Raw genomic sequence first — 25463 nt, forward strand, 5'->3', positions numbered from 1 at the left:
TCCCTATCCTGAATCACAAATCCATATGGAAGCTGGCCAGCTCTCAGGTTGCTGGGAGAAAATCAGAGCTGCATGAGCAAGGCAGATTCTCAAACCTTTATCTTTCAACTAATACTCTTGGCCTTGAAAGGTCACAGGTAATGGCCCTGATATGGCCTTGAGGGCTGGGGAAGAAACCCCCCACCCACCCTCCTGTAAAGAGTGTAACCACTTCTTACTGCTATCTTGAATGAGCATTGCCCAGCCGATAACACTGCAAATTATCTGACATTATTGGGCAAATCTTCCTCAATTCAAAAACTCAGCATAAATCCTGATGTGAGTGGGAGTGTCCCATCAGCCCTGAGGTCATTACTGGAGCTATTTAAACACTTCCCACTCCCTTCCCTCCTCCTCCTCCTGCCCACTGCTCCACAATCCAAACCAAACAATTTCCCCTTCCCATGCTATTTGAAGATAATATGCAGAAAATCCAATACATTATCCTCAGGATTAAGTAGCATCACCAGAGTGTATTAACACATTGCTGCTGTGCTTATATCAGGGGCACGTTTATTCTCAGCAGGAACGAAATGTTCCCAGCGATTCCCTGCACAGGGAAGGTGGGTAGCATACCAAAGCCATGCATTTAGAGGCTGTGGAACAGTTTAACTACAGATATATTAAGGAATTTGCCTCAGGAATGTAAACAGATTCAGAAGGTTTTGTGAGCCAAAGCAATTAATTTTAAGAGTTCTCTTGCATGCACACACATGAGTACACACATGTACCTGCTACACCCTTCTGCCTGTACTATACATAAATATACAACAAAAAGCAATATTTCTGAGGCACTAATAATAGTAAATGTTCTTGCCATAAAGAAGAATACTTTCTACTTATTTGGCGTGAAGTAAGAGGTCATTCACTGGTCAAATAAAGAGTTGTCCATTCATGATACAATATTAAAGGATGACTTGGGCTTAGCTGCAGTGCACGGACAGAGTACATAAAATACATTTCTGAGGAGGTGAATATGGTTAAATAATTTTACTGGAACAAAGAACAGCTTGACCTCAGGAAAAAAAATCAAATTTCATCTTGTCAGGCATTTATTGGAGCCTAGGGTCATCTTAATCCTTCATTGCAAATTGTTTACTCCCTGTATTTTTGTGCAGCTCTCAGACACTTAAATGAAATATTTTTACATGTCCTGGTTAGTAAATTCTAGATTTAATCTCTGTCATACTCACCTTTTAGGCTTAGACTGCTTCAAGGTTATACTCAAAACACTGCACCTAAAATTTTTGCATGGCCCTTTGGCAAAAAGAGATCGAGGCATATAAAATAGGACTTTGGTAACTGTAGATATTCAATAATCCTCAATCACCACCCAGAGAATCAGACTACCAATCAGCTTCTGCACATGCATTCAGCTGCCCTGTCCAAGCAATCAGGTACCAATTCACCATGTTCACCCAGTTTTGAAACCATACTGGGCACTAGCTCGGGCCCCTGGGAGTCCTGTTCCATTTTTTTGTGCCAGCAACACCATCATCCTGGAAAGACGAAGCCCCTCTCAAAACCAAACTGTGGCCACTCCCTTTAAACAGTGACCCTGTCATTCTCTACAATTGTCTGAAAGGAGGTTGGAATGAGATGGAGATCAGTTTCTTCTCTCAGGTAATTAGTGACAGTAGGAGAGAAACGGTTTGAAGTGTGCCAGGGAATGTTTAGATTGCATATTAAGAAGAAGTTCTTCACTGAAAGAGTTGTCAAGCATTGGAACCGCCCAGGGAAGTGGTGGAGTGATTTGAAGGATATGTAAATGTGGCACTTGCGGACGTGTTTTAGTGGTGGATTCGGCATTGCTGAATTAATGGTCAGACTAAACTATCTTAGAGGTCTTTTACAACCTAAATGATTCTATCATTTTATGATCCTGAACACAAATTTTCTTTAGTATTAGTGTCTGAGATGTAAGAGTTTTTTCAACATGTTTAGTTCAAGGAATTCAAGTTTCAGAATATTTTCTCTGAGGTTTCTCTGTTGAAATCATCAAAATATTTATAGTTGATTACATATAGATCCAAAATTTTGGTTCATATCCACCTTTAATTTTAATTACCTTCCTTACCATGCTTGAATTTTACTGAAGGTTTTGGGTTTTTTGCCAGTGGACTCTAGAGCCCAGTGTTTAATATACTGTGAATGAAACAGATATTAAAACAAAATGTTTAAGAAACTAATTCTATTGTCAAAACTTTTTGATAAAAACTATTTGGAGACTGTTCCTAAAACATTACACATCACAAATTACCAAACTGCCATTCTTTCTTGTTCAAATTTGCTCACCTTGTTCAAAGAGTTAAGAAAGTTCTTCTTTGCAACTTCAGGTAAGATACAGGAATGTCTTGGTCTAATTTTGTCCCAGTAAAAACTTATTTTTTCTCTTACTTACTCTATGGTGAATACACAGAACTTACGTACTTTTTCTGAGTGGTGAGTAGAACTGCACTTACAAGAGCAACCAAAACAGACTGGGAATTTTTTGAGAATGAAATTAAGCTTTATGAAGGACTCAAAATATCCACACACTTCCCTGATGCCCAAAGACAAAACAGTCCAACTTCTGGCAGACTCATTTAGTCAGATTCTGTTTTTTCTTGGCAGTAACAATACAGGCACCAACAAATAGCACAGTCACTGGGGGTTTTCCTTATTTTTCGTATTTTATTTAAGAGGTGCTTCATTGCTTTATGAGATACTTGGAACCTATGGCTAATTGAATCCTGATTTTCAATTTGTTCTGAGGTCATGCCTAGCAATCCAAGCCATAGTCCATGGTTTGGGTTTTCCAGCTGCGACAAAGATGCTGAAGGACTGCACCCTCTGGCTGGCACAGTGTGGTGCTTCCCCATGGACATGTAGAGTGGGATCTGGTGGGCTCTACTTTGTTCTCATCATGAGATGCTTGGACTTTTAAAGCCAGAAGAAGTAAAGGCTTTCCACAAACCTCTAATAAGCTCTTATAAGCTACATGTAAGGTCTCGTTATGATACCTGCTCTCACATAAAGGGGTTCAAATTTTCTCTCCCTGTTGTTCATAGAAAGACTTTCAAGGATGATATTACCTAATTTGCCCACCCAAATGTTCGATATCTAATGCAAACTGATCTTTTACTCTCTTTCTGTAATCAGTGGATAAAATAAACACATGAGAGGACAATCCAAGCCCTCTTAGACACTCCTTTGGGAATGGGATGGATAATCTTATATAGATGTTTCTGCATTAGTGGAAAATGACTAATGTGCCTTTTCATGGAGAAAAATTCCACATTTAAATCAGAGACACCGAGGTCAAAAAAAGAGACATTGCCTAGCTACTCTGGCTTCTCCCACCTCTGCACTTAAAGTCAGCTGTCTCAGCAGTAAGTGGTAAAAACATCTGCCACTGTTTCAGTTGTCAACATTACAACTCCCCCACTGCCTCTGCCCTGGGAAGGGCTAAGCCTTTACATGAAAATTTGCTGAGTGTCTATTTATAGCTGTTATTTATTAAATAGAAGCACCTGACCAGAAGGCAGCCACATCAGTTCAGTCTTGATACTGTCTTAAAGTGAGGATTTATAGCAATCACAGTAAAAGTCTGCCATCAGGATTGTGCAGTCACAATTTAGGGTGGCTACTGTTATTTTTTAAAGGTCCTTTCAATTTATTGGTTATGAACACAAAGGGAAAAAACAGTCTGAAAGCCAAGAGAAACATCAAAATCCTTTTGTTTTATCTGAAGACACCTAGAACTTCTGGCACTTCATCCTTTCCATGTTATATCTCCAATCCCATTTAAACTTCTGCTCAGAAGCAGGTCAGTGTCCTTTCAAATCCAAACCCAATCTAGTCCCACATTGTGGGCAGCTCCTTGCAGTTCTCGCTGGTAGAGTTTGGCTGCACAGCAGACAGTCAGACAACAATTGCATTGAGTCTTGCCTGACCCATGTCCCTGTTGTTTCCATGGCTCATCCTCTTACTTTGCCCTGTGACATGTTTTGAACATTACAGCTTCTTACAGTTTGGCCTTATCCTTTGACTGATGTCCCTTCCATCTCTTGCTCTTTTGTTTCACTCTTCCTGCCACCTCATTTCATTTCTCTGTTTTACTTACAAAAAAAAAAATGCAGCAGCAGCATGAATTATCATCGTTAAGTTTTTTATCCTTTCACTTGCTTTGGCTTGATGCCAGCTGAAAAAGCTGGTCAAACACTGCTGAAATTAATCATTTCTAAGCTGCCTTTGCTCTTCAAACAGAATCCTAGTGATTAGTATGATCTAGTCTTTGTCCCTATTTTCTTCAGAAGAGTTCACCCCTCAGTAGAGTATTATCATTAGTAATCTACAGAATATTCCTTTGTACAACTGCTCCAATTACATTTAAACAATAACACTGTACATACAAAAAGAAAGTAACGTTAAACCAGGGAGAGCTTGACATTGGGCTCCTTTGTCTGGTAGTCTTCAGCTGCTTTATCTTCTATAATCTATAGAGTAAATCTTTTTGGCAATCTAGTTCAGTGTGCCAGGACTCTCAGGTTCTGTTCCAGTGTTACCATTCTTTAGCTTAATATCCAAGATCTTCATTTAGCAGCACCCCGAGTCTGTTGTGAAGGTCCTCCATGGTTGCTGAAACCAAATGATCTCATCTGGGGTAGAAGGTGACATCGCACAATGTGGTTAAGCTGCCAAACAGCTGGAGGAGAGTTAAGTTTTGTCAGATAATGTCATCAGTTCACTAAGGAGAAAACCAAGGACATCACAGGCTGTGCAAGCACCCCTCCTCCCCAAGAAGCAATGCTTTGCATTGCCAGTGTACAGCAAACAGCATCAAACACACCCAAATGTGGGTCAGTAACACCACTGCAACTCAGCTCTGATAAGGGCCACTTCTTTCTCAGCTATCCACAGGTGCTGCCCCTGGACATAAAATGAACCTGTCACTTGACAGGAGGCAAAGCAATGGACTTTGATTATTCATGCCTACATGAGAAGCCTCCACATCCTGTGTAAGACATATTTTTTGCACAAAAAGTGAATTTCTTTCTATCCACAAACTAATCAAGGCATAGAAACTCATGATGTAAAAGCTGAAATTTTTCAACGGCATGTTCAAAGCTTTTTATTATCTTGTTTTGAGAAATGATGTATTGAAGGACAGTTTGGTAGTTTGAAAGTGGAAAAAGTTTCTAAAGTCCACAAAGTTCACTTTCTTCCTGAAATATGATATGATACAACTCTTCTTCATCATGTACACTCAGCATATAGCAGGAAAGTAGAAAAAATACGGGAGGTTTGACACTTCCCAAAGAAAAATATCATGTGCAATAAAGTTTTTTCTTCTTTCATTAAATAGAACATTTAAGTCACATTTTTGCCAGTAAAAATACTTGAAAATCTGAAGGGAGGACTAAGATAAAAATAAGCATCTCAGATTCCTTGTGGCCTGGCTAAAACAACAGTGTATCCTTAATCTTGATTATAAACAGTATGAGGAGCAAAATCCAAAAGAAATAGAATTACATATTGATTCTTCATGTATCAAATAGATTTGAATGAGCACTTCCAAGCCTTTTTTTCTGCACAGGATTTGGTCTTCGGCCCAGCGCCGGACACTGTGCTGCAGCAATCCTCCCAGCTATGTTCTGATGATTGAGCTAAGTTCAACTATTTAGATCTTTAAAAAACGTATAAGCCAAGAAATGATGCTTCATGTCCTGCTGATATATCATTTAGTGGCTGTTTGAGGTTTGCAGTTTCTGCTTCTGAAATGGAGAGAAATTGCATGGAGTTGGCTACTTCTTGGGGATATTTCTGTTTATTTTAATGGAGTCACAAACATCTGATTCTCCAAACACAAGCAGATAACAGTCCAATCACCCAGCAGCCTGTTTGCAGGAGGAAGTCTACATCTGAAATACACTGAGCATCTCCTCAGCCAGCAGCATCCTGGATCCACACCCCACAGCAAAGCGCCATCAGAAACTCTCAGCACCAATTTACATGACAGTTCAATATGTTAGCTGAGACCTGCATAGCTAAAAGCCCAGCCTCCAAACCCCTGACTTATGGCAAGTGAAGGGTTGAAGTGAAGGATCAAACATCTAAGCTGGGAGCAGACCAGTCGAGGCTCACATCCAAGCACATCAGGAAGCACCATCATGTTCTCTCATGCTTTCAGGTTAGAGCAGACCTAAAATACAAAGATTTACTGGCATCACTGCATTGTTCAGAAGTGGGAAAGAATCACAGTGTGAACTTAAACAGTAATATCACACACAAAACTCTCCACAGAGAGGCAAGATAGACATGCAAAAGGAGATTAATTATACATGTACTTACAGCTGATGTAATCTGAGGGAAATTTAATCAAATGCTTTTGTCAACATGAGCTGTGTCATCACTGGCTAAATGAACCATGGCCATGTGTAATGCCTAGTCCTCCTGCCTTCTCTTGGAATTACCAAGTGTCTCAAAAGCATGAGCCTTAAAGTTGCAGCTGTACATCTTCATAGTCACAGATAATGTGGCTTTTTGGGCTGAAAGTAGCTACTATTTGGTGCCTGACTAACTGTGATGTAAGGAAATATTATTATTTTACTCCTCTGGTTTGGTGATTGAAACAATATCCATCAGACACTATATCTCCCATTGACACTTGCAATACTTCCCATGGTGTCTGAAACCCGAGGTCAGCATTTGTGTTCTTTGTGTTTTATTAGTTCTGCATAGGCAATGTATTTTGTACTCATTTATGCTCCCTTTAAGCTCTAAAGGTTGTAGGAAGGTAGGTAATTGACCAAGAACTGTACAGATTCAACTTGCCAGCAGAAACCGGCCCTGTCCACTCAGCTCTGATTTAGAGATTGATAGGTTTCACCATCTTCGTTTCATCCATCATATAAGTCCATGTAGCTTGACTAGCCTGAACACTACTGGTAATAAACAGCATTCTCTGTGTCATATTGCTCTTCATGAATTTTTTCGCTCAAATGAGTTTTGTTAGCTTAGACCTTGCTCTCCTGCTTTCAGCAGCACTGCTGTAATCATCTGTGAAAGAGCTTAATTGGACCGCCAGGTCCAATCTTCAGATATCCCCAGGCTGATCATAAATGAGCTATTGTAGGACAGATACAACATAATCCTGACAAAGCAGATCTGGCCCAAATTTTTTTCTGTGTTTTCTATTAGATTTGATTTAATGATGTCCTGAAAATTGCTCTCTGGAATTCTAGAATTGAAAATAAAACATTTTTCTGCCTAAGAAGACAAAACCACTGAAAATTTTTAATCAAAGACATATGAAGAGTGATGGGAAAAATGGGAGTTTTTATGGAACCTTTTCACTGGAAAAAATGCTGTTAGCTTTAATAATAATAACTGAACACACATGTGATCTCTTTTCAGGAACTACCATTGAGGGGAGAATGGAGTAAGAGTGCAGGAACACAACCAGACCTCTCATTACATGGTTTCAAACTGCAAATTTAGATTAGATAGTAGGAATTCTTCACTGTGAGGGTGATGAGGCACTGGAGCAGGTTGTCCAGAGAAGCTGTGGATGGCCCATCCCTGACAGTGTTCAGTACCAAGCTCGATGGGGCTTTGAGTAACCTTGTCTAGAGGAAGGTCTCCCTGCCCATGGGAGTGGAGATTGGAACAGGATGATCCTTCAGTTTCTTTCCACTTCGAACCATTCCATAATTCTATGACTCTGTGCTGGAATACGGGACACTGCAAGGGAGAAGTCCATCATCTTGGCCCAGGCTGTGACATTTGATCATTTTGACAGAGAATGGGAAAGATACAAAGACTAAAACAGGCAAGTGTTTTTATGGCACAAAGCATCTACTGACAAAACTCCTTGTGCACAGTTCTATTTTGACAATGTGTAGTTAGCAAAACACAGCTGCCTTTTGGAGTCGCAGTTACTGGTCTGTGGCTCTTGAGGAGTCTATGGTAGGATCCATGCATTTAAAAATGAAGCAACACCAGATCCTTTTCTCCTTATGTGGAGAAATAGTGAAAATATGCATTAGTGGGGAGGCCTGCAGGCATGTTGCCTATAAATGAAAGCATTTTTCCAGACTTAGCAGGATCTGCTTTTCTGTTATGTACATGTATTTATATAGCATATGAAATATATGTTTGAAATAAGAAACAAAGCCAGTGATGTCCAAATAATCACCTTTGGCTGGTTAATAGGTACCTCCATGGCAAACATCAAAGTCCAATGGAAAGGATTGCTATATTTGAAAAAAAATCAAAGCTATCGTTAAGTACAGGATGAAAACAATAAGGTGCCAAAAATAACTGTCGCACTTTCTGCTTCAGCTTCCCAAGTAAAACCAGGCAGCTCATGTGCTGGGTGAGCAGACCTAAGAGAGTAGGCATTTCCATCTGTAGGCATTTCCAAGCTGTATGGGAAACAGTGACAGGGCCACTTCTGGTTTTTCACACTGACCTGAAACCTTGGTTCTAAAACCTTTCCAATTCCTGGGAATACTGCTAAATTTCAGGGTACTGGGCTGCAATTTTTCATGTTGTTTCCATGCCTTAAACAAGTCTGAACCTTGAGGTTTTAATCTTAAGCCATTTTGTTTCCTTGATTTTCTTGTGGTTTTAGGTTTGCTTTTGAGTTTCTTGTAGAAGTATTCAGCCAAAATTATACACAAAGCTCTAAAAAAGGGAAGGAAGGAAAGGAACAGAAACAGAATAGGGAAGGATAGGCCTGCCACCCACAGAAAGGGAAGAGACCATCAAAAAAACCAAAACCAAGAGAGCTGACTACAGTGGAGTGAATGATGGATGCAAGAAGAGGCTGAGAAAACACATGGAGTGCAGTGAGAGAGAACAAGAGGAGGTCTTCCATCCTCCATGTCTCCCAGACCCACAGTGAAAATGAGGTTCATGAAGCATTGAAATGACCTGTCCTATTTCTTAAAAAAAAATCAATATCCAGTTGCAACATTCCCTTAAACAAAGATTGCATTAACATTAGGAAATAAAGTTAACTAACCTACTTAAATTGGGAAGCAAAAAGAATGTGTGTCCCTGGCCTACAGAGAAAAAGAGAACATGGAAATAATAAAACCTTTGTTGTTTGCTCCAGCATGAATGTGTAAAATGATCTTGAGAAAACCATCTGCAAAAAGAAACCCATAACCAAAAATTTTCAGTATCTCACGGGAGGGCTGTGAGGCTGTGTAGCTGCCAGTTTTCAGTTACTACCATGTTAAACTCTCTAGGACAGCTTAAACAACAATTTTCTTACCTTTGTTTTATACATGTTTTTGCCAAGAGTACTTTGAATGCTGCTTGACCCCATGACCCTCACACAAGAGCAGATGTATGAAGCTGATTTCTCTTAGAGGATTGCTTTTATAATGGCTGTGGTGTCCTGGTGTTTCTGGAGAAGATCTAAAAAGCTGAGGTAAATTCACCAAAACCTTCACAGGGTACCTATGTTATAGAACACCCCACCCTGACCCAGAAAAGCTTGCCAAATGGTGCAAACTGCTGCTTATTCTGCAGGAATGAAACCTCCTGCAGCACAGAGGTTTGCAAGAATGCTGGAGATCCTTTAGCTGGACTTGTGTGGCTTCTGACCGTGACCATGGGCTTGAGACAATTCATCAGCCCACCTTTCCGTGGTTATAAGGAGGTCTAGCAAACAGCCCTTCTACCCAAGCCAGAAGTACACACAGAGATAAATTGACTTATTTGGGTCTTCTACAAGCCCCTTTTAGCCTTTTCATCTGCCCAGCAAATCCTGTTCTCCCCCAGACACCACTCTAGGTTGTCCGGGCTGCAGGTGCTTCACCCTGGGACATGCAAGGTCGTCCATCTTGGGGCATGCTAGGTCATATGTAGGGACACCCTGAGGCAGATGACTGCATCCAGAGCTGTTAAGACACCAGTGGTCCAAAGGAACCTTGCAGATGCCCTCTGCATAGGATTTTACTTCTCCTTCCTCAAAAGCCTGCTTTAGTTAGTCATTTTGGGATTACTACCTATCCCTTCCTGTCCCTGTCAAAGTAGGGCCCAACCCTTCATTCAAAAGGTATTGTTGGTGATGAGATTTCCAAATGAAACTGGGATTCAGTCCCTTCATTTAGGAACAGAAACAAAACATGCTTCATAGCACCTCATGAGTTCTTCCAACATAAGCATCTTCAGTGATGTGTTTCTGTAGTTGGACATATGTGTCTGTCACCACAGTAAGGGAGAGAAGAATTTTCAACAAAGTGAAAGTGAGGTACTCCCTTTTATCGTGATCTCATTGTTAAACAAATAAGCTGCCTTTAAAAGCACTGCAACATTTATTTGTGCCTCCAAAAGAGGTTGTTTTCACTCCTGTCTCACTTTACACTTTAAGTAGTAACATTCTTTTTACAGGCTCTGTTAATTAAGGGAAATAGTCTTAATCTCAGTTAGTGAAATTGCTTTGTGTGTATGTGGGTGTGTGTAAATAATACAGTATCTTATTTCAAACCTCATGAGGTTTCCACAATTATGCCTTTAACAGAAAATCTCAAAAGTCAACAGCCTTATAATGCTGAACTCCTGGGAACCACAGTAAGGGGAAATTAAACATCCATCTTTGAGTTTAATGGTGTAAAAATATGCGTGTAGATAACTGCCATTAAGTGCATAACTCCCTCCTGCTGAAATACAGATCCCAAAGGGCTTACCTCACCCAGACAAGGTTAAGCCAGATCCCACCACCCCTTCTTGCTTGTATCAGCCTGCATGGGAATATTGCACATGGGGAGGAGAGTGGGCTCTGCCCGGGCAGACATTTCTAGGTGCAAAGCAGCACGTCCCAGGTGAGAAAAGCCTCACCCACTTCTGAATATGCTTTTCTTCTTGGCTGTTCCCTAATCATCCCACCCTTCTTCAGCTCCTGGTCCTTATTTTTTTTTTCCTTGATCAAGGATATACAAATGCTGCTCTGAGTCACAGCTGCTGCAATAGGAGGTTCATCTCATTAGCAAGGGCAGCACTACAAGAGCGAGTGCATTTCTGCTTTACGTGATTGTCTGCACGTCCCTTGGCAGACAGCAAGTATGTCTCCCAAACCACAGCTCACATGTCTAATCACTTCCACTCCAGACTCTTGAGGCTGAATTAGGGACAATATAATAACCAGCTTCTTGCAGGCACTCGGTCAGTGGTCCAGCCAAGAAAGGTTCAGTAAGTCTGCTGGCTGACATCTAACTCATTTGAAGTTCAGGTCCACAAATAATCCTCTACAGTCTCTTGGCAGAGGTAAGATTCAGAGAGACCTGATCTTCTTGTGCTTTCCTGCACTTGGCTTTGCAGGAGATCCTGCCCCAAAGATATAGAAGGGACACTTCTCCCTGTTAATGTTGGTTAGGTGGTACAAAAGGGAAACCACCCACTTTTAGAGATAGAGGGTTTGTATTTGCACACCAAACCGCCATCATTTGAAATTCACAATTTGTTTGCAACAAAGAGATTTGCATTCAGGTTGGCAGAGATTTGAAATTCTTCCACTCCTGAAATACTCTTTGTAGATGTTTGCACACAGTCCAGTATACTGGGATCTGCTCTCAATTAGGTCCAGTTTGCATGGTAAATAGCATGGGGAAATTACAGCAAACAGACCTTACAGGAGATCTGCTACAGTGAAACAGCAGTGTATAGACAACATGGGCACTGAGACAAAGACTAGTGCCACAGCCTTGTCCTTACCCAGCTGAAAGATCAGCAAATAGATAAGGGAGGGGACTAAACTAACTGGAAGAAAACCCTTCCTTCCTTCCTTCCTTCCTTCCTTCCTTCCTTCCTTCCTTCCTTCCTTCCTTCCTTCCTTCCTTCCTTCCTTCCTTCCTTCCTTCCTTCCTTCCTTCCTTCCTTCCTTCCTTCCTTCCTTCCTTCCTTCCTTCCTTCCTTCCTTCCTTCCTTCCTTCCTTCCTTCCTTCCTTCCTTCCTTCCTTCCTTCTCCATTCTCTGGTTTTGTAATGTTTCAGGTCCAGTAGAACACTCGAGCAGACCTTTGTCCAAATTTGGCTCATTGCCTTCAGAAAGAGTTATCTGAGAAGATAATGCAGGGGTGGGACCAGTGATGCACTTTATATTTCCAGCCTCATGTTCACTGTCAGCCAGCAAGACACCTGAAGCAACAGGGGTGGTTCAGGTATGACAGGGTTTCACATGATTTGTGTCTTTTAGAGCCACCCATCACTGAGTGTTTCTAAGGAGATGGTGTGAGGCAGGACAGACCCTTTGGACAGTTCATTTTTTTTTTACAGTGCACACAAGGAATCTTCCTGATATTACTCATTATGTCAACTATTACTGTATTGGCTGTTGTGTGCTCTAGACTGTACTCCTCAATTAGCCTTCAAAAAACTCCTCATCAATCCTATGTGAGTCCTTAGAGCAATGTCTTATCATATAAAAAACAATTTTGTTCATTTTATAATCTTTCTATTTAAATGTGTCTTAGTAATAAAAGTTTTTCTTTTTGGTTTTTGGTTTGTTTTTCTGTTTTCTTCATTTCCTCATTAAAAAATTCATGCCCGCTTAGGAGTAGAACTTGTGACTTTAGTCTGAATGAGGAGACAGTCAGACCATAATTTGTCTCTGTCAGTAGTCAGGGGATGAAGGAGGAAATATTGGGAGAGGAGAGTCTTTTTCATATTACTTGAGCCATGTACTACAACAGTTTGCAATACCTGTACAGGCAAAACTGGCCAGTTTGCCAGCATATATTAGTCACAGGAGTCAGGGCAGACTCCCTCTACAGCTCTTAATCAGTGCTTCATCCTGGCAAAAGCAGTAAGATACAGGAATTGGAAAGTCTTATTGGAATAAGCCTGAGGATAAGCAAAAGCATGATAGAACTCAGTGAGAGCTGTCTATGACTCACCAAGTTGCCCAACACAGCACACAAGGGTTTGGGCTGGAGAAACAGCAGTTTGGAAGGATTAATTAATTGCTCCAGCTTCTTCTCTTAAATGGGGGGAAATGGACCCCTGTGTAACTGGTGGGCTTTCTGGTGGTAGCCACACAGGGATACTGCAGGTGCAGGATGGCAGTGTAGGGTTGTGGTGGGCTAGCAGAAAAATCAACTAGTTCATTAGTCATCCCCTAGCAAAAGGAGGTGAAATAAGTCCAAAGATACAGGAAAAGATACTTGAAAACTAGTTTTACTAGTTTGTCTTTGGTTCTCTGCACTACATAGGGGATGGCTATCTGTGGAACACATTTTGTTTAAAGAATTACTGGGCATAACAGCCAGGGAGGTTTCTTTAATAAGATTTTTGTTAAGCATTCCTTAATGAGTGAAGTTGGAATACAGAGAGTGAAAGAGACCTTGGTCTGGGTTACAAACAGATGTCAATGGAAGAAGAACCAATTTTGGTCCATGCCAGAACATACAGATGTGGGGCTGTGTATGTATCTTACTCAAGCACCCCACCTTGGGCCGCCCTGGTTTGCTGTTCTGGCACAGATGTCTGTTGTTGAACAGATGTTGTCTTGTAAGCTCCCCTAAGCAGCTCCATTTTCCAATCAGAATTGTAACTGGAATTATGTACAGGAGATAATTGCAGCATTTATAAAAGGGGAGTCCAAAAAACTGGCCTTGCAGCTCAGCGAATTGAGGTCACCCATCAAGCTGCTGCCCTCCCCTCCTGCTTTTTCAAAAAAAAACAGATGATTTTACTGGAGTCAGCTGCTGGGTAGAAACCTGCTGGCATTACAAGCCAGGAAAGACAGCTAGGATACTCTTGTTACTAACTTATTTCTTGACCAGAGAACAAACCAATGCTTGCTGTATCGTCAAACAGGTAACAGTCTCTTGTGTAATTAGATCAAATTATTATAATAGTGATTATAATAATTTATAGCTATTTGTCCCTTAAACCAGCTTCCTCATCATGTTTTTCACTGTCTGCTCTGTGACTGTCTTGTTGAGATCATAATCATTTTGGGCAGGGACTGTCTGTGTCATGCAGGGCTGGTCGCTCTACTCATGCCTAACAGGCGAGGTTTGGGTGATTATATTGTATCACTGAAATCAGCTGTTACTAACAGGAGAAAAAAATCTAGCATCAGTATACAATAACTGCAAGGAATCACAGTATTATTTTTATTGTGAAAAATCACAATATAATTTTTCCTACCTTTGCTTTCAAGACCTGTTCAAACACGTAAATCCACCAGGACTGGATTGTCTGTGCAGCTGCCTAATGAGACATTGGCAATTAGTTTAGGCCTCAGCTTGTTAGATGCAATGACTCTGCTATTCGGCAGGTGTAAATCAGTATAAAATAACTGTTGATAATGTGACCCATAGAACAGAGCTAAGTCTAAAGCCAAGGAATAATCTATGGCTATAGCACTGGCTGAATAAAAAAAAAAAAAAGTGGTTTGGGTTAAATCTTCAGTCTGCAATGCTAACATAATTATAATGTCAGGAAAAAAGAAAGCATTAACCATGTTAAATAAACATCTCTGTGGCAGAGAGAACAGATTTTTTAAATAGACAACATATATCTGTGAGACAAACAAAAATCTCTTAAGAGACAATCCAGAGTACTTTTCTTCAAACAACTTAACAGTTTCTCCATAGCTCCCTTTTTCTTTCATGTTCTAATCATGATAGGGAGATGATTGTCTAATATCAATATCCAGAGCGCAGGTCGATCAAGTATTGCACTGTAGACAAGCCTGTGGTTTGGCTAAGGTCCACTGTTTTTGTAGAAGCTTCAGCTCTTTATGCCTTTTGGTACATACACTTCATTGGAAAATGTCTGTAGATGCAGAAATGGGCACATAAAATCTGATGTTAAGACCTAAATGGGGCACTGCAGACCCTTGGATAATGGGCCATGAAACTAAAATGTGCAAGGGGAGACTTTGCGTCAGTCTCAGCTACTCAAAGATCCTGCAGTGGCAGAAAATATGTCCACATGAAGTTCTCTGCAATGACTGGATCCAATTCAGATGCTGCCAGCACAGAATGACAGCAAAGCTTTATGTTCAAAAAATTGATTTTGTTGTTGCACACTACACAGTAAAAATCACACATGGATATATTTGTGCATATTAAATTACATGCATATATAATGCACACACAGAATACACATATATCTATCCTTACAACTGTAAGGAAAAAGTATATATACTTTGAAAAATTATGTCTTCATCATCTTTGTAAGTTTTCAATTTCTGTTAACTATCATTTCAATGTAAATGGTTTTCACACATTGAACCTCATAAACAGTCATGCCAATGAGGTTAAACCAGATGATTTTTGTTGCCCACTTTATAGAAACTGTTAAGAGACTATGCTAGTAAAAGGATAAGTGGAATTCCAAAATAGTGGAAGCTACTGGGATGGTGGGTGAGTTGTGAAAGCCCAATGTCCCAGCAGAAGCAGGAGGGCTGACAGATACAGAGGAGTCTGTCATACACGTCTCTCAGCTTTTGGTGAGTCCATGGAGTGTTTGGATCGATACTACACAGCTCCCACTGTAAGACAGACATAAGGGACAAACATTCTAAAAATCCTTGTGAAATCCTCCAAGATCTACAAGTCACTTCAGGGATATTTTTCTCCTAGGATCAGAGGGAGTTGGAATTTCACTCATGCCTGTTGCTGTCATTATGGCCAGCAAGTGGTTAAAGCAGTCAGAGTAAAAAATGTGAAGCAACAGAAATCACAAAAACCAGTCACAAAATAAGGCTGTGTTTGTGATATGCAGCAATTTTAGAATCACTGGGTATTTCAGTTTTATGTTGATCCCAGCAGTTTCAGAGCTGCAAGGTTTCCACTTGGTCAGCATGATGGTTGTCTCCCAGGTGGACAAAGGAGCAAAGCAAGAACCACCCTGGCTGTGTCCCTACACTAGAGCTGGTGCTGGGGTAGGTTGGGTGGTCTTGGCAGAGCTGGTTTCCTTACCTTGCAGTGTCCTGGGAAACAAATGGACTTTAGGCAATTAAGAAGGGTCATCAGTCCTCCTGCTTGAAAGAGAAAATAAAACTTCCCTCCCTATGCACATGGTTTAACCAAGCCTTCTTCTAGAGATATTGGCCAACTTTCTGAATCAGCGAAGCTGTCAAGGTGCCACAGGTGAACACCTACTCTGCGTTTCATTGCACTCCCCTCCCCAGGAGGATACTTTAGGGTGGTAAGGTGTTGTGTGCAAACCCCTTGAGGTGCATATGGCCCTGCAAGCTTGCTCTGTAAGATAAAGGGCCAGTGACAAGCAAGAAATCAAATTGGAATCAGTCTCAGGCTGACCACCCATGGACAGAGAGAAAGCCCTGGCCTCATCTGACAGCCTCAAAATATACTGAAGCTTCCTTTTGCTGTCCCAAAGTGTCTTGGGAATTATAGCCTGATGGCCAGGAGATCAGTTGCTCTCCATAAGTCACCATAGACACAATAAAAGCAACCATCCTGCCAGAGCAGCCAAGGAGCTTGAGAAGGGCAAAGGAAGCACTTAAATGCTTGCTTTCTGGAGTTTGACTGCCAGGTCTCTCAGGAGAGGTTGGACACCTCACAAAATGCTTGATGGGAAGAAACTCCCTAGGAAGGGATTGTTCTGTTTTGTTTTCAACTTAAAGGCCTCCAGTTAACTTGGGGCAATGCCACCAGCCACCTAAGGAAAGCTTGAATCCTTTCTAGTAGGGGTGTGGTAAAGTCCTTGTGGATGTACGAAAGGCCTTCAGAGGCATTACTTTCCCCAGGACACAACCTTCTTGCCACAACATATTTTGTGGTTGAACATCAACTGGGTGGTTTTGGCCTTTTAATGACAAAACGCTACTGAGGTTTTTCTTTCCCCTCCCATCCCCCTCTGGCTTTTACTCCAATTTAACATGAGGCTTTCCCTGGAAATCACTCTTTGTCGCTCCTATGTGCCTGCTATCACTTTTCTTTTTACTCATTGACTTTTTTGAAGAAAAATGCATAAACAATCCAAGAAGCAAATGGAAAACTAGTTTGCTTGCTCAGGGATAGGAGACTTCCTGTAGATATCTCCTTAGGTTTAATGCCCAATTTCTGTCTAAGTTCTCTTTTTGGTAGTCAAGTGCTATTTTGAAATATTACTGACTGACTGTTCTTGCCTCAGTTTCTTTAAGAATATAAAGGAGGTTACAATGTTTACTGGCCTCACAAGTTTATTGTCCTGATGCATATGTTTAAGATAGCTTAAAATGAGGTGAAATGAATTTTCTACATGTTTGTGATAAAAAAACAGAACCCTGGTTATTTTGGTGGTTTACTAAAAGACATTTCTGATCAAAAACCTACACCCTGAGAAGCATCTGTAGGAGTCTGCAGATAGTGTAAGAACTGCAGTAAAACAGAACAGGTACAGTGTTGAGATTGTGAAAACTGGTCCAACTACCAGTGTTTTCAAAGATATCTTTATTAAAGATCAAATCTGTGACAATGTGAGAGATTCCAATATGCCATGAGGAAAATTCCCCTCTCCATGGAAGGAATACACTATATTTGTTTTTTTAACCCAGTCATAGAAAATAAACACAGATTCTGTAGTTCATTATTTGCAACTCCAACAACTCCCAAGGCCACAGCATGAATTGCCCTTAAATTTGACTAGTGCTAAAAATGCAAATACAGAAGTAGTCAGAAGAGTATCGGCAGAGCTTCCCCCTTTTTTTTTTTTTTTTTTTTTTTTTTTTTGCTTAGTGAGGAGACAATGGGAAACTGCCTGTAAGGCGCACCGCAGCAATTCAGATTCAGCTTAGGGCGGGGAGCTTGACCTCCCCAGGTCACAGTGTATGAACTGTACCCATGTCCTATTTAATTGATGTTCTGCTTACCACTCTTAAGCACCAGATTTGGAAAGTCTCCAGCTGGTGCAGAGGAAAGAATGGTGTCTATTTGCCTCTTTTCATTCCTCCACTGCAGTACAGAAGAAGGTGGGATTTGCCTTCTATTGCAATTTTAATCGTTGCTCTTCAAAATTAGTACAGAGCATTTATGATTTTCTTTCTGCCTGTCACATGTTAAGTGACAGTAGGACTGAACTGTGAATGGAGCAAGGTAGTGGTGAACTCTATTTGTGGCCCTGGAGTCAGAAACTAACTTGTTTCTCATTCAGCAACACTAATCTATTGCAAACATACCAGAGGCACATTTTTAAATAAGATGTCAGTGAAAGGATTTGGGTTACTCCATGTTAAGCACATCCTCCTTCTAAATTATAAATATCTTCCCCCCTTCCCCCTCCACACCACCCCCAGTATGCCCAAGACAGCTTAGTAGTATATTTTTTAACTACAGAAAAAAGAATGGAGTTAGTGAGCCAAACCAGTTGTCATTATCAGTGTTTCAATTTTACTTAAGAAACACTGTGCTTGTAACCAGCAAATGTAAGGAAATTTACTGGCCAGAGATGATTCACATACAGAACCAGACTGCTCATAGACAGCTTGTCAATGGAAGAAAAAGCTAAGTTTATTTAATATATTACAGTGCAGGTGTTATCTCTATTTACAGATAGACAGACTGAAACTCATAAAGACTGAAGTACTTGCCAAGAAAAGACAGAAAAAGGCAATGGCAGGTCTGGGGAAAGACTTTGAATCTGCTGTCATCAGTTCTACCAAGCAACAGTACCTCTTTAATAATTCATTGTTAAGTGTTTGCAAACAGCTGAGCAACAAACACATTACCATAAAAGGTGCATTGTTGGCATCTTAGTGACCATGAAGGATGTGATTTAATATTCCTTCATTTTGGCGTTGAGAGACCCTGTATATGGCAAAAACCAGCTGTGCCTGGTCTTCATGAATGATCAAAGGTGAACAATTGATTTACTATTTTTGCTACAGATCTTGTTGGCAAACATACAAGATGTGAATGGCCTAGTTGTTTTTCTCGCAGTAAATGTAGTGTTTTCAGTATGATGAATATTTTTATACACTATCTCTCTGAGGACCTCTTCTTTTACGTTAGCTCTGTTCTGCTGAACCTCTTTTCAACCTTATCTTTCACATGGAAGAGTTTCCAACTGTCATTCACAAGAAACAGAGGAGAAAAAAAACACCTTTGATTTGTTTTTGATCTATAGAAATCTTCACATCACTAAAAAGGCCCAATAGCTGAAATGTGTCATTAAGCATTTCCTTTCTGCTTGTAAAGACTCTATCTCCTGCTTCTTGGTATTTGACTTAAGTACTGTATGTTTGAACGTTCTCAGGTCAACTCCTGTGAGTTATCAGCTACTTGTGTCCATCTGAGTCTGGCTGCTTCTCTGGGCACAGCAGGTGCCTTCAACAGGGATGCTCTGCAGTCATCCAGTGTGCAAATGCAAAAGCACTGCCCCAGCAGGAGTTAGAGGGAATTGGATTTAGAGCCAAGTCTACTGGAGTCCTTAAACTCATCCAGGTCATGGGGTTATTTAGCCTGGAGAGAAAGAGAATCATGGGGGACCTTATCACTTCCTACAACTACCTGAAACGAGGTTGTAGCCAGGTCAGTTTCTTCTCACAGGCAACAAGCGATAGGGCAAGAGGAAGTGGCCTCAAGTTGTGCCAAGGGAAGTTTAAATTAGATATTGAGAAATATTTCCTCACCAAAGCACTTGTCAAGTATTGGAACAGGCTTCCCTGCGGAGTGCTGGAGTCACCATCTATGGAGGAATTGGAAAAATATGTAGATGTGGCACTTAGGGACATGATTTAGTGGTGAACATGGCAGTGCTAGGTTAATGGTTGGAGTTGAAAATCTTCCAGGTCTTTTCCAATCTAACCTATTCTACTATTTTAGAAGGCTTAGCAATGCTTCAGGTAGCCTTGAGGCTGCTAGCTATGCAGAGCACAGGCTATGCTGACAGTCCCATGGACAGTGTGATGGGCAGGTGTTTGTGAGGTGTTTGTGAGGTCTCCATGTGGACTGAGGTTCCTTGTGTCCACAGTCACCCTGAAGTAGGCAGTTTCCTTCAAGAGAACAAATAGTCCATTTCTTAAAAACTTCTTACTTCATGTCTAATTTTTTGGTGTCTGTTTTACACACAAACACTGAACAAATTCTACATCCCCACCAGATCATATTACTTTGTCCTTTTGCTTACACAGCAGTGTCACTGCTATGCAAATATTTTGAGCATCTATTTGGTCTAGGTGTTATTTGTGTGCCGCATCTACACCCATCCTGAAATCACTGTCCCTGAGTCCACTTTCTCTCAGCTGTTCCAAAGTCCAAATATCAACCCACTTTTTCTCAGCTCTTTCAAAGTCCAAATATCAACCCCCTCTCTGCCAGAACATAGGAACATGTCCCTGTGTTGCCCACCAGTGTCAGCTGCCCAGATTCCTACGCAAGTAAAATGTCTTCAGTGGTGAATTTCCAAGTATGCAGAGAAATGATACACATCCTCATATAAGGTCAATGGACAAGGTCCAAAGGTTTCCTTCTTTTTCACCATCTTCCTATTCATGTGCTCAAAGCTTTTGCTCTAGTTAAGTTCATTGACCTTGCCGAAATCTTTCCTGCAGTTCCACCCTTGCTTAGGTTATGCTTGCCTTCTTTTTCTTCCTGTCCCACCCTTTGCCTCCTAACACCTAAGTCATACAATCCCTGAATCATAGAATCATTAAGGTTGGAAAAGACCTGAAAGATCATTGAGTCCAACCATTAACCCAGCACCTCTATGTTCACCATTAAACCATGTCCCCAGGAGCCACATCTACATGTCTTTTAAATACCACCAGAGATGTTGAGTCAATCCCTTCTTTGGGCAACCTGTTTCAGGGTTTGACAACCAATTCCATGAAGAAATTGTTCCTAATATTCTATCTAAATCTGCTTCAGTGCAACTCAAGACTCTTTCTTCTTGTCCTATTGCTTGTTGCTTGGGAGAAGAGACCAACCCCCACCTCAGCACAACCTCCTTTCAAGTATTTATAGAGAGTGAGAAGGTCCCCTCTGAACCTCCTTTTCTCCGGGCTTAACACCCCCAACTCCCTCAGCTGGTCCTCATAAGACTTACTCTCCAGACCCTTCCCCAGCTCCATTGCCCTCCTCTGGACACACTCCAGCCCCTCAACATCTTTCTTGAAGTGAGGGGACCAAAACTGAATGCAGGATTTGAGGTGTGGCCTTAGTGGTATCAAGTACAGCAGCAGAACTGCCCTGGTCCTGCTGGCCACAGTATTGCTGATACAAGCCACTGCTCTAGGGCCCTTCTGGGAAGCTGCTTCTTGTAGTACACTGACCAGTACCTTGTCATGTCAGCATTGTTTTTAGGTTGCCACTATACCTGTCCTCCTAATATTACTGGGGCTTCTTTGCCTAGCTGAGCTTCTTCACCTAGGTTTCTTCCTTGGGAACTGCAGACAGTACTTCATGCTATCAAACAACAGTGGCAAAGCGGGTGAATGTACTCTTACTGGAGTAAATTGAGTAACTAAATCTGGTGTGCTTTTGTTCAAGTGGAAAAAAACAGGCCTGTGCACAAAATACTGCAGAGCATGGAAGTTCAGTGAGCTGTACCACTGTGAAAACTATGACCTGTGCACCTCATGTGATAGCATTGATAAACGAGCTCTGAAAAGAGATCATTTTTCTAGTAGCCTCTTAAAGAATGTGGGTGGCAAAGCAGTAACAGTAATCAGCAATGTTAATTGCAGTCACACATCAGTTTTCATTGGTGTTTTCCAACTTTCCATATAAAAGACATTGTTCCACTGAAAGCGGAGGTCAAGTTAGCTAATCATTCACAGCATGTTTACTTTTTCCCAGGATTGTCTAGGAGGAATTGTACCTTGAGTTTTAAAGCTATTTTAAGCAAAAAGCCCAGAGAGGAATTGTTTAATTTTATTTAAAGATTTTTATAGCTGACCTGCGAATCAAAATGATTCATGTAACTAGCTGGTGTTACTGTCTGGTAAACAAGATTTCACTCTGTGTTGCACTAATTAATGTGAAGAGTATCTCTGAGGAATGAATCTGCCTCTTTTCCAAAATGCTGATGTCAGTGAAATGGTGCTACTATGTATTTAAAACCATCCACTATGTCTGTTCTTTAAAATCATGGGACTGTGAGTCAGTCATCATGGTTCTGTCAGTGATTCACTCAAAATGAATGTCTACACTGCACCCAGCACGAACCGAATGAAAGCTCAGACACAAAAAGCAATCCTGCCAAAGGGCCAGAAGGTCTGTCACTGGCTGATTAAGGTAAATTATAAGGCTTTAGTTTCATGAGACTGTATTATAAGGTTGAAGTGTTTCCAGTTATGATACGTAGTTGTTCAGAATGGACTAGTTCCTTCACAGTCCTGTGCCCAAAGTTATCTAACCATGCAATGGGTGAATAATATATTTTCTCAACTGAAAAATGTACAAGCATGGTAAAGTGTTTTTAAATGAGTATTTTAGTCATTTCATTACAATGATTTTTTTTTCCCTTCAAGTTATGGAATATTACTTTAGTAGACAAATGGGGGGAGATTAGGCTTTCAATCACAATATATCTGTTCATAGGCCAAATACAAACAAGCAAACAAATAACTATGATTTCTATTCAACTATATGACCTGGCACAAGACTCTGCAGTGTAGACAACTGGTGATTCAGATTTGTCAGTAAATGATGCATTTTTCAGCCTCATTAACAACCTGTACCATCTAATGCCACCTTCTGCAGACAAAGGTAACTTGCCCCAAATTTACCCGCTATTCATTAGCAGTCATTGAAGGCTGGAGAACTCTTACCTCCAGGACACTTCCAGGAGCTCAGCATAAGACCTGGCTGCTGCCCCTGTGAAGGGGAAAGCTTTAGCTCAGACTATCGCTGTGGCTGGGCCTTCTTCAGGGTCTGCTCTGGTTGCTGATTACCAGCCTTGTCCCAAATGCCAGGTGTTGCCTCCAAGCACACTCCAGCTCCATGAGAGAGAGGCTCTGCCCTCAACCTAAGACAGCTATCCAGGCAGTCAGCGGAGCTGTGGGCAGCTATAAGAGCAGCAGCAGTGAGACAGCTCTGCAAAGCAGTGAGCAGTGAGCCAGTGCCAAGGCAGTCTTACCACTGCCCCTGCACCTCCTCTATGTCTGAGGCACTTGCTGCTGCCTTTTTGCAGCAAAGTCATGATCATTATTTTATTATTTTATTTTTTTTATTTTATTTTATTTTATATTTTATTTTATTTTATTTTATAATTTTATTTTATCTTATTTTACTAGATGAACTGGCACAGAACCCAGACTCATATGTCCAGCAAAAACTGAATCCTTAGGCTCTGCCTTACTGTAACCTGCATATAACTTGTCCTTAGGGAAGTAATGGGTTAATCCCCATTGTAGTTCATCATGCAACACCACAGTTATGTGTATACACAGAGAACAGGGACAGAATTTAGATGCTATTTTCTAAATTGACATCTTGCCAGGACACAAACAAGGACAACATTTCTCATCCCTTGACAAGTTTGTGTCACATACTGTATATTGGCTTTCACCCTGCGAATGTGCTGTTGTATTTCATGTACTTCCTGTATGGACCACCATGATCAGTGAGTGCAGCATGTCCTCCCATGCCACAGAGGAGCAGGACACTCTGTGCTAGAGATTTTCTATACCGAAAGTTGCCCATGCAAAGGGAACCACCTTTTATTTTGGTTGGGATCCAGGGCAGCTCGGAAGGATTGGCTTCAAGGCAAGGTGCCAGGCAACTAAACAAGCACAGTTGAAACTTCACGTGCTTTCTCACTCCATATTGTGATAAGAGCTTTCCTTGTATGTTCACGTTTGACTTTCATGGACTGCCACTGCTGGTCTCAGGTTTTTTCAACTCAGTTTGAGTGTTGCTGTTGATACCTCTGTGGTGCTGATAGGGGACTGGTCCTTTACAGCCTCTGCACTTGCCTACTCTTTCACAAGTATCAGTCACGGAACTACTTCTGTGGTCAGACTGACTCAGGAAGTAAAACATTGCAACTGCAGGCATTTGTTTGTGTTTGTGTTTGGCACAGTCTTCAACTCTACCTCTCTGATATTCTCTTCCCTACACCTTACTTTTCATGCATTTTTTCCCCTCCTGTCCTGCCCTCTCCCTACCAAAACTCTGCTATTTCATATCCTGAGAAATGCCATCAATCACACCGTGAATTCAAAAGGTACTTTTCTAATTCTGATATATTTACCTCGCTCATTGTCAAAAGTCATTATGAAAATCATGAGGATGTTGGAGGTTCAGAGGGTAAACCAACACACAATGCTGATGTTACAAGAATCTTTTGTCACAGGATGGGAAAAGAAACATACATTGCTTTCAGCTGCAGAGACTGCCTTAAGAACTGGCATGAACATCCACCTTTTCTCTTAGATATTTCCTTCTGGAATGTTCTAAAAGCAAATTATACAGGACAGTTCCATATGATTGTCCCTTGTAGTCACACTTCCCTGGGAAATGGAATCCAAATTGCAATAGGAGAGGAGCTGGGGGCTCTCTATGCTTTGTGGTTCCCCTTGAATAATTTCAGCCACAAGAATACAAAAGGCTTTGTTTTCCTCAAAAGAGACCAGGCAAATCTTTGAAAAAGGCAAGTTTAAGCGAACTGTGCTAGGTTTAGTACCCAATGCAGCCCACAATGCAGGGCTTTGTGCAGACTCCAAGAAGAAGAACATAAGTGCATGTTTAAATAGGAACTGAAGGAAATGCTCTGTCGCTTGACCAGGAGCTGGAATGTTTAGGGATCAGTTTCCTAAGCAAGCTCAAAGTCACAGTTAGGAGATAATTCAAATCAACATGTAGAGCAAAGCCCTCTGAAAGACAGTCTTGCCTTGGCCATATGATTTGCACAAAAGACCTCAGCTGAAATAGATCTCTCTATGAAGTGTGTTTGAGTAATGAATGCATAGGCAAAAAAGCATCTCTTCTAGGTTTTGCTTCTCCTGAAACACTCTTTTTTAGGCAGAGAACAGGTTGATAGACACCCAAATGGAAATGTACATCTTGTTAGACATGCTTCTGGAGGCACTTGTATCGGTACTTATCCCTTCTAGGTGTTTGTCACTGCCAACCTACTGGATGAACCACTTGTGGGACTGTTGTTTCTTTTCATCATGAAAAATCAGCTGAATTACTTTGATTGTTCAGCTTGTAAGAGTCAGCTGATTTCCATCAGCAGCTGACTGAAAAATGCTGCTGTTTATTGCTCTGCCTGCAGGGTGGTTTGCAGTGACAGCCAGGATAGCAGGGGAAGGAAGGTAGGGACAGCAGAGTCTAGCAATAAGATCTCAAAAAGATGTAAAACCACCAGCCAAAGCCTAGAAACCTTTTATTTGCTCACTTCACTCAACCACAGTAGCTCCCTAGAGCCTAGGGCACCAAGCTGTGAACCGTGAGCCTTGATAATTGCCACAGCAAGGGGAGACTGATTCCTGTAATCTAGAGATTAGGTATGTATGTGGAAGAGCAC

General features: G+C 41.2%; 1 long non-coding RNA gene across 1 annotated transcript; it reads right to left on the minus strand.

Moving 5' to 3' along the window:
• Positions 1 to 2681: 2681 nt before the first annotated feature.
• Positions 2682 to 22962, minus strand: LOC139670882 (uncharacterized). Its single transcript, XR_011697596.1, has 3 exons — positions 22762 to 22962; positions 14187 to 14249; positions 2682 to 6223 (listed from the first exon to the last, which is right to left on the minus strand). It is a non-coding gene; the product is annotated as an uncharacterized lncRNA (long non-coding RNA).
• Positions 22963 to 25463: the final 2501 nt, after the last annotated feature.

This window comes from Pithys albifrons, chromosome 4 (assembly GCF_047495875.1).
Source record: "Pithys albifrons albifrons isolate INPA30051 chromosome 4, PitAlb_v1, whole genome shotgun sequence".
NCBI classification, from domain to species: Eukaryota; Metazoa; Chordata; class Aves; order Passeriformes; family Thamnophilidae; genus Pithys; species Pithys albifrons.